Source organism: Colobus angolensis, unplaced genomic scaffold (assembly GCF_000951035.1).
Source record: "Colobus angolensis palliatus isolate OR3802 unplaced genomic scaffold, Cang.pa_1.0 Scaffold147, whole genome shotgun sequence".
NCBI classification, from domain to species: Eukaryota; Metazoa; Chordata; class Mammalia; order Primates; family Cercopithecidae; genus Colobus; species Colobus angolensis.
In genome coordinates, this window is record NW_012114566.1 from 10,150,684 (window position 1) to 10,159,750 (window position 9,067).

At 38.5% G+C, this 9,067-nt stretch overlaps 1 pseudogene; it reads right to left on the reverse strand.

The window, feature by feature from the left end:
• Positions 1-8,233: 8,233 nt before the first annotated feature.
• LOC105507279 overlaps positions 8,234-9,067 on the reverse strand; it is a 20,918-nt pseudogene continuing 20,084 nt past the window's right edge.

Here is a 9,067-nt window from a genome sequence, read left to right on the forward strand (position 1 = left end):
TATTGATTATTGCATAGAACCACATACAGCATTTCTGATGAAAGAACATTAAATGTCACCTATTACCATCTCCCAGAAATGCAGGAAAATGAACTAGTCAGATTTTTTAAGTGCCAAATACTCTAACCTCCACTTAAACGTCTTCACTAATGGGGAGTTCAGAGCCTGTCCTACTACTTTTTTGTAATTTGAATTTCACTCTACCTACCTATAAACTAAATTAATTGGCCCTAGTTACCCAGAGTGACACTGAATAAGTATAACCTCTAGTTCACATGCATAGACAAAATATCAAATATGAAATATTTGATAACAATGGTCCTTTCCCCATCAACATTTCCCTAGTCAGTGAAACATCTCTAGTTCTTCCATAGTTTGATTTCCAGAAAAAAAAATAAATTTATATTCTGGGCATCCTCCTCCATATTTATGCCCATTTATCAATATTTATTGATCCTATTCTAAAATGGAATATAATGCTCTAGATACAGTCCAATGTAGAGTTCAAGGAGACTAATACCTTGCATGTTCTAGATATGTTAGTTATGTTAGTGAAACCAAAGTTTCCATTAGATGTCTTGGCAACCCTGTTTCATTGTAAGTTTATATTAGACTTGCACTCCATTAAAACTTCTGGGGTTATTTTTCTATATAAACTATCATTAATCTAAGACTCGCGCATTATATACTTGGGTTTTGTTTGTTTTTACCATAATTGTCAGTCTTAAATTTCAACTGGTTGTTCTTAGCACCTGTTTCCTATGTGCTGGAAACTTCTAAGTATTTACTTTTATTAGTCAAAATATTATCAACACATTGTGTCTGTGTGTTTAATAATCATGTGCATGCAAGAAAGTGACTTTTTTTTTTTATCTTTTTTCAAGTCATTGGTGAGAACTTGACCAAAAACACAATCATAGGGCTGACTTCTAGTAAGGTGACTTCAAGATAATATTGATTCACTAATCACCACACTTTAGACATGGCTGTTTAACAAGCTACAAATTAATTTAATGGCCTATTATTCAACTCAGATGTTTCCATCTTCTCCATTAAGATATAACAAGAGGCTGTGAAATATTTTACTGAAATCCACTTGCAGTAAATCTCAGACAGTCCAGTGAACAAATGTTCTACTCACACTAGCAAAAGTAAAGTCGAGTTAATTTATCATAATTTATTTGAGCACAGGATGACTCAGTATTTATAAATTGCTGACAGATACTGATCTTCAGGTATCTGCTAGGAAAAAAATTAGAATTCTCAGAATTTCTGAAATTGTGTTATTCTTAAAATACTTCCAACATTCTTCACACTCTTTACTCATTATTATGACGTGATGTCTAATTTTCTGTGTCAATTTGACTGGGTTAAAGAAGCCCAGATAACAAGTAAAACATTATTTCTGAGTGTGTCTGTGAGGGTGTTTTTGGAAGAGAATAGCAACTGAATAAGTAGAAAGAAGATTGCCTTCACCAATATGGACCGGCATCCAAGAATAAAAAGGTGGAGGAATGGCAAATTTACTCTTTAAACTAGGGCATCCATCTCCTCCTACTGGGAAAAATCGATGTTCCTCATTCTTAGATCTTCGAATTCAAACTGAATCACACCACTGGCTTTCCTGGTTCTCCAACTTGCAGAGGGCAGGTCTTCAGACTTCTCAATCTCCATAATCGCATTAGCTAATTTCCATCATATATGTATGTGATTTTATGTGTGTATATATATATATATACATACATATATAGGATATTATTTTACTGGGGAACCCTAAAACATACAGTGAGCTGAGATCGCGCCACTGCACTCCAGCCCGGGCGACAGAGCGAGACTCCTTCTCAAAATAAATAAATAAATAAATAAATAAATAAATAAAAATAAAAATAAATAAGAAACATGTTTAATAGTAATTACAAGAAACCTAGCCTATAGCAAATATTCAAACACTGAAAAATGCCAGCAAACATTATTAGGTAATTGAAATAACAGAGTGAGACTCCTTCTCAAAATAAATAAATAAATAAATAAATAAATAAATAAAAATAAAAATAAATAAGAAACATGTTTAATAGTAATTACAAGAAACCTAGCCTATAGCAAATATTCAAACACTGAAAAATGCCAGCAAACATTATTAGGTAATTGAAATAACATAATAGTTGATCTCCTGGAAAGGTCACCAGCACTACCCAGAATTACTTATCGAAATGCCATTTTTAGGATTTGTTTCTAAACTCATCATTTCTTGAAACACCATTCATAAGATTGTATACCATATAGAATGCGTATAAGCTTATTAATATTTACTTTCAGAAATGACAGTTTGCTGCAGACAGGGCTGTCGACAAACAACAGCTGGACGTATGATTCCTGATAGTGACTGCTTCTCTCAGACCTGCTCCTGTCCCAGCTCTGGAACATGTCAACCTTGACCTTCAAATCTTTAACTTTCCACATCAGCACTTCCTGCTCATGGTTTCAATTTGGCATCAGTGGATTCCCTACACTGACTGCTAAGCTTTAATTCTTGCAAGAGAATTATAATGCTTTTGCTCGTTTTCTCAACTAATTTTTCCCAAAATTAAAGACTGGGCAAAACACATTAATTTTCCAACAAATGTCTGGAAGAAATTCCTACATGAAAACACTAGATAAATGATTACAGTTTCAGGTTGGGCATGGTGGCACACACCTGTAATCCAGCTACTTGGGAGGCTGAGACAGGAGGATTGCTTGAGCCTGGGTGATTGAAACCAGCCTGAACAATATAGCAAGACTCTGTCTCAAAAAAAGAAAAAAAAATTACACTTTCTTTTTCAAAGAATTCAAAAGACAACCAAAGTTTCATAAACTATGGAAGAAGTTTGTTTTTAATTGCATCAAAGCTCAACATAATGTGCTGAATGGGAAGAAGACAAGGAAGGGAGAGGACACAAGACAGCAGGAGAAGGAACAAGAGACTGACAATAAGCAAAAGTCCTTCCTGTGATTCCATGCAGTTCAACAGCCTCTGAGAACACAAAGATGAACATAAGACAGTCCCTGCTTTTAAGGAGTTCCCAATCCAAATACGATAAAAGTATAAGTGCAAGTAGTTATGACAAAATGCATAAGCTGCTGTGATGTCATGATGAAGTCATTTCAGTGGGATCACAGATGAGGAAACAAACCCTGAAAGAACTAAAAAATTATATTAGCTTCTACAGCTGACTTTTTATCCTTTTCTAAATTAAAGCATTTGTCATTCTCTTATTCACATACCCCCTGGGAGTGCACAATATCACAACAGCATTCCCAGGATGGCTCTTGCAAAGTCCGTTCAGAGCCAGGATGCAGAGATAACAACATTTAAAACAGCAAGAGCCTCTTTGTCATCTACTCCTCTATTATACATTTCACTGCTGTGTAGCTGTATTTGTTATCTTTCCAGCTAGAAGGTTCTTCCTTTCCAGTTAGAAGCTTCTTCTTTTTAGGCAGACAAGAACACTGAGCAAGGCTGCCACTGCTATCCCAGAAGTGCCACAGCAGCCTTTCAGTCCATCCTTTGAGAACTGTTTTAAGTGGCCATCATTCCCAAGCCTCAGCACATTTTGAGCCCACTATATTCATAACATTTTTCCTACAATTTTCTGCCACAATTTTACATTTACCTTTTATTTAGGATGTCCTCCCTAATTTTTGACATGTAACCTTTAAAAATATCTGAGGAGACCTATGAGCCATCACAGTGTCCCTCTGACACCCCACCACACATACACTTTTTTTCTCTCCTCTTGGTGTCAGTGGTGAATGACCCCAAGAGGACAAAAAACTGTTTTTCTATAAATAATGTATTCAAAGTGTCTTGCAGAGTAATTAGCTTATAGTAAAAATTCAATTATCACTGTTACTACTGTTAAGAATTTCTACCTCATTTTAGCTTTGGTTTATTTTGAGTCTTGGCCATGGAATTTCAACTTGATTTTCTCTGAATTTTTTGAAGTATTCTTTTGAGAAGACTGGTATCAGGTCTGACCAAGTCACCTTTCCCAGTGTACCTATAACAAACTTCTATTATATCATGGTCATCTCTGTCCCAATTTTCCTAACACTGTTCTTTTATCAACAGGTCTTTCTTATTGGTTAAAATAAATCCAGACCAGCAGTTTCTCAAAATTTTTTCTTACAAATGTTTTCTTATAATTCACTGTCAGCTAGGAAAATTAACCACGGACCAACACCTCTGTTTTTAATAGGAGATTTCTAGTAATGTCCAAAAGTTAAAAAAAAATAAAAAATCTGCCACCCTTTTGTATCCATGTCTTGCCAGTTTAGTAGTTTTGTAATCTGCATCATGAAAACTTCATTCATATTCTGCATCTGACCAGGCATGCTGTAATCCATTCCACAATAATGTCAGGTCTATTTTTCCCTCTTTATATCCTTTCAGAAATCTGTCCAATACTTATCACACCTTTAATGTATAAAAAATAGATTTCTTCCTATGTGTTTATACTCCATGTTGTTATGGAGTATAACATGTTGAATAAGACAGATATACTTCCCACTGTTATCTGACATTCCTAAATTTCTACCAATTAAGTCTCACTATTACATGAAAGTTTGCTCCAAATTAAATTTTCAATTTGTTTGTCATTGGCCAACTGAGGTCATAATTTTCAGCCCTATCTTCCTAATCACTTGCAGATTCACTGTCATTGTTCTTCTACCTACAGCCCTCTGTTGTATTCCATAACCGTTCAAACATACAGCTCTTCATTATTCCAGGAATTTATTTCTCCTCCTGATAAGTTTCAGTATAATTTTACTGAACAGAACATCACCTCTCCTGACAACCACAGTCTCCAATTTTCATAGTACACACATTGTCTTTGCCAAATCATGGTCCAAAAAAATCCGTTCTTCAAGAAAGAAATGTTTGAGATAGCATGAAAATCAAAGTCATAAAAAGCAAAAGCTGAACGGACTGAAATGTTTAAAATAACACTCCAGTTTTCTGTGACTCAGTTTCATATTTGTAGACATTTCAGAAACCGGATATGGAAATGGCATTTATCTATGGTTATGTAATTTACCACATAAATTTAAAGTTATTAGTAATGAGTGGGATGGATTTTTGCCAATTTTTTACCATTGTATCCTTTCTACTGCTTCAGAAATTACCTACCAAATAAGTATGTTAAAGCTCTGTACCATGAAAACATAATCCCCACAATGTGTCCTTCATCCTGGCTTTTGGAACAGAGCTTTATGTCTTTGCTGGTACGCAGAAGCACACCTCATTGTTTCAGGGACATTCAGATCCCATTTCCAAAGGTCTGGTTTCATACTCAAGATGCAAAAATGATTTAGCTTCAGGAATTAAAACACTGTTTTCTTTGAATCACTCCCCCTCACCAATCTATTCGTGATAATTTTAAATCTCCAATCTTCACAGAAACATTTTTCTCTCCCCATTTCTTTCTTGCATCACCTCTCCCATCTTATTTTAAATGACTTCACCTCCGTTAATAAGCCATACCATCAACAATAGTCCCCAAATCTTTACATTCTACCAGTACATATTTGGAGCTTTTATACTTGTCACAGCTTCAGGAAGAAAAATCTAGCTCAATTACTCTAAGTGATCATTTCCTGCACCACTTATCTATGGCTACATAGTTATTCTGAAACTTGGTGGCATGAAATAACCATTTATTATTTCTGGTGATTCTTTGGGTCAACTGAGCAGTTCCTGCTGGTCTCACCTAGTCACAGTCAGATGGGATGTGAAATGCTAAAAGTGGTACAGTACGTAGCTAATCAGATATGAGCAGGGCAGGAGAGGGCTCCCCAACACACACACACCAGGAGCATTGGGCGACCAACAGGTGATGGTCAGGGAGTTGTTAACTGTCTCTCTAAAGTAACAATTTGTCACAGCTGGTGCCAGGGAATGGCAGTCTCTAACAGAAAACACCTGAAACTGGTGATCAGCTGCTTCCCAGTAAGATCTCAGGAGTGGGGAGAAGTAACACAAGACTCCAGAAGCATGCCCCAAGTCAAGAGGCCCCAAGTCATGAGGCCAAGCCATGAACTTGGCCTCTCACGTCATCCACTCGGCCCTCTTCCAAGTGTACTTTTTTTCCTTTCATTACTGCTCTAAAGCTTTTTAATAAACTTTCACTCCTGCTCCAAAACTTGCCCTGGTCTCTCCTTCTGCCTTATGCCCCTCAGTCAAATTCTTTTTTCTGAGGAGGCAAGAATTGAAGTTGCTGCAGACCCATGCAGAAACCTTCCTCTGGTAACAAAAACAGAGGCATATCCAGCATGGGTCAGCAGGAGCAGTCCACATAAGGCACAGGCAAAAATAGGGTACATCATCTGTAAATTTTGAAGCAACAATTTAAATGACAAGAAGTCAGCCTACCTTTGATTATCACCATGTGCCAGCAATTCCAAATAGCGTCAGTGGTAGACTACTCCTCCCTGGAAAAAAAAGAAAAAAAAAAACCTGTTGGCCTATTTTCTTTTCTTTTTTTTTTTTTTTTTTTGGTGGGATTCGTGTGACTTTTAATTTCTTATTTTACTAATGTCTTACAATAAGTGTGAGGAGTAAAGACAGGGATGGGGTAAAAGTAAGGAAGAAGAGAAAAGTGTCTTTCAAGTTCCTTGAACTATTGAAGCATGTGCTAGGATAAGAAAGTTCAGTAAAAGCATCATGTCCTTATCACCAGAGCTCTTGAAGGAGACATGGAACAGAGATGGCGCAACTCTTCAGCTCTGGCAGAAGTGACTGCTGGACAGAGAACGAATCCTGCATCAGCCTTGGCACACATGAAAGACTGGGCAATGCAGATGCTACACAATTGGGCAGATTAGGAGCTGACTGTCCAGAATCTACTTCTAGCAAGCGAGTAGGCGCATGCACACCCCTTCTCTGGTCTGGGTGTCTCTTCCTATCTGGCAGGACCCCACCAACTGTGCAACCACGGGGTAAGTGTTGGGGAAGTCTTTTAGAAAAGAGAAAGATTTCTTTCTTATATTTGCTGGTGGTGTTGATTGACCAGAAGTGGTTGTGTTTTTTTGTTTTTTCTTTTTTTACTTTGGGGCAGCAGCATTGTGTTCTAGTGACAAAATATCCTACACTGAGTACTCACATAGGAGAGTGAAAGCAAGGCATTTTTAGGACCTAGACTAGTGGGAAGGGGAATACGTGGATTCTAAGGGTATGGGGATGAAAAAGCTAATTCTGTATCACCACAAATGAACTGACACGTAAATGACACCTTGGCTTTTTCCACTCATAGAAACACTTACTTCCTCTAGCTTATACTACTAAATCTAAGGTCAGCTTCATCACAGTGTGGAATAACTATTTACTGTGCTTCTAAAGTAAAGGTAAAAAGCTATATCCTTAATAGTTTTTTTATCCCAATTAAATGGATTTGTGTAAGTTGAAAACCTAAAGTCTAGGGATTCTTTTCATTATTTTATATGTTGGGGGAACCCTTAAAATTCATCACTGCCTTTTTTTTTAACCTACAGAATTGAAAGAAGATGAAATGGGCAGGGATAAGTAATTACGCGAATCATAGACATGGTCAACATGCATCTAATTTTACCCACTGAGCAAAGAGAGCAAATGGGGGTAAGTTCTTTTGAGAAAAACCAAAATGTGTTTACATGGGAAGAATACTACACTAGACTATTTTTTTCCTACATGGAAGAAAAGTATATGTGGAATTGAGGGAGGTGGAAGGTGTCCATTAAACAAACATCTACTATTTGTGAAAGTTCTATCAGAGTGGAATTGGGTATGGACCATTAATTTATCTTTGGCAGTGATCTTACGTTTTAGGTACCTAGAGTAAGATTATTTAGCTGGGTAATGGCTGGGTAGCGTGAATAGTTTTAATTTCAGTTCACAGCAAATGACGATGATCACAGATTTAGCACCGTAGTTTGGACTTCCTCTGCACCTGAATCATCCATCACTGAAGCGTAAGCTGAAGGTCAGAAAGCTGTATTCTTAGATAACTCATCTGTGATTGCTCCAGGACTGCAGTTTACTTCAATCTAAGGGGTGGTTTTCTTATTACAGAAGGTAAGTATTCAATACTAAATATGACACTGAAGCCTTGAAGATATTTTATAGTGGTGGCAGGTGTTATGGTTCAGGAATAGGCTGTTCAACAAGTCAAATGCATATCATTCCCTCTTAAGCATTAACTTTTTCAAAGCAATGGAATTATATTTTTTGGCTTGAAATGGTGGTTTCTTCTATATTTGATTTCTCGGTTTTCTTAGTAGATATCACTGTCTCCTCTAATATTTCTTCAAAACTTTCCTCTATCTGGGAGGTTTTCTTAGAAGCTACCTTAGATGCCTCCTCCTCCTTTCTTAAGTGATAGCCCAGTGGATGAGACTTGGAGGTTGTAGAACTGAGGATTCTAGGTGGGAGCGGATAACTTGGACTGGGAAGTGGATTCAGCCCCGAAATGCCTAACCCACTGGTGCTAAAACGTCTCCTCACCTTCCAGCAGTTTCCTGTAAGCTGCTGTCTCAATGTCAAGAGCCATTTTGACATTGAGCAAGTCCTGGTATTCCCGAAGGTGGCGTGACATCTCACTCTTGGTGTTCCTCAGATCATTCTCCAGCTGCCCAATGCTATCCTGGTAGCCAGCCACCTCGGCACTGTGCCGCTCCTCCAGCTCCAGGATCTGCCTCTCCAAGGACTCATTGGCCCCACGCAGGCCCTCGATCTCGATGGTGCGCACCTGCAGCCGGCGCCGGTACTCATGGATCTCCTCGCAGCTGGTCCGGATGGCCTCGGTGCTGCGCGGCCTGCGCGTTCAGGTTGGCGAACTTGGACTTGTACCATTCTTCCGCGGACTACAGGTTCTTAGCGGCCAGGGACTCATACTGGGCGCGGATCTCCCTCAGCGCCGAGGTCAGATCTGGTTCAGCCACAGCCACGGCCACCTCGGCCGCGGCCTGCGACGACGCCTGAAGCGTGGCCAGCAGCTCAGCTACCTCCTCGTCGTGCACCTGGCGCACGAAGGCCAGCTCGTCCAGCAGCGAC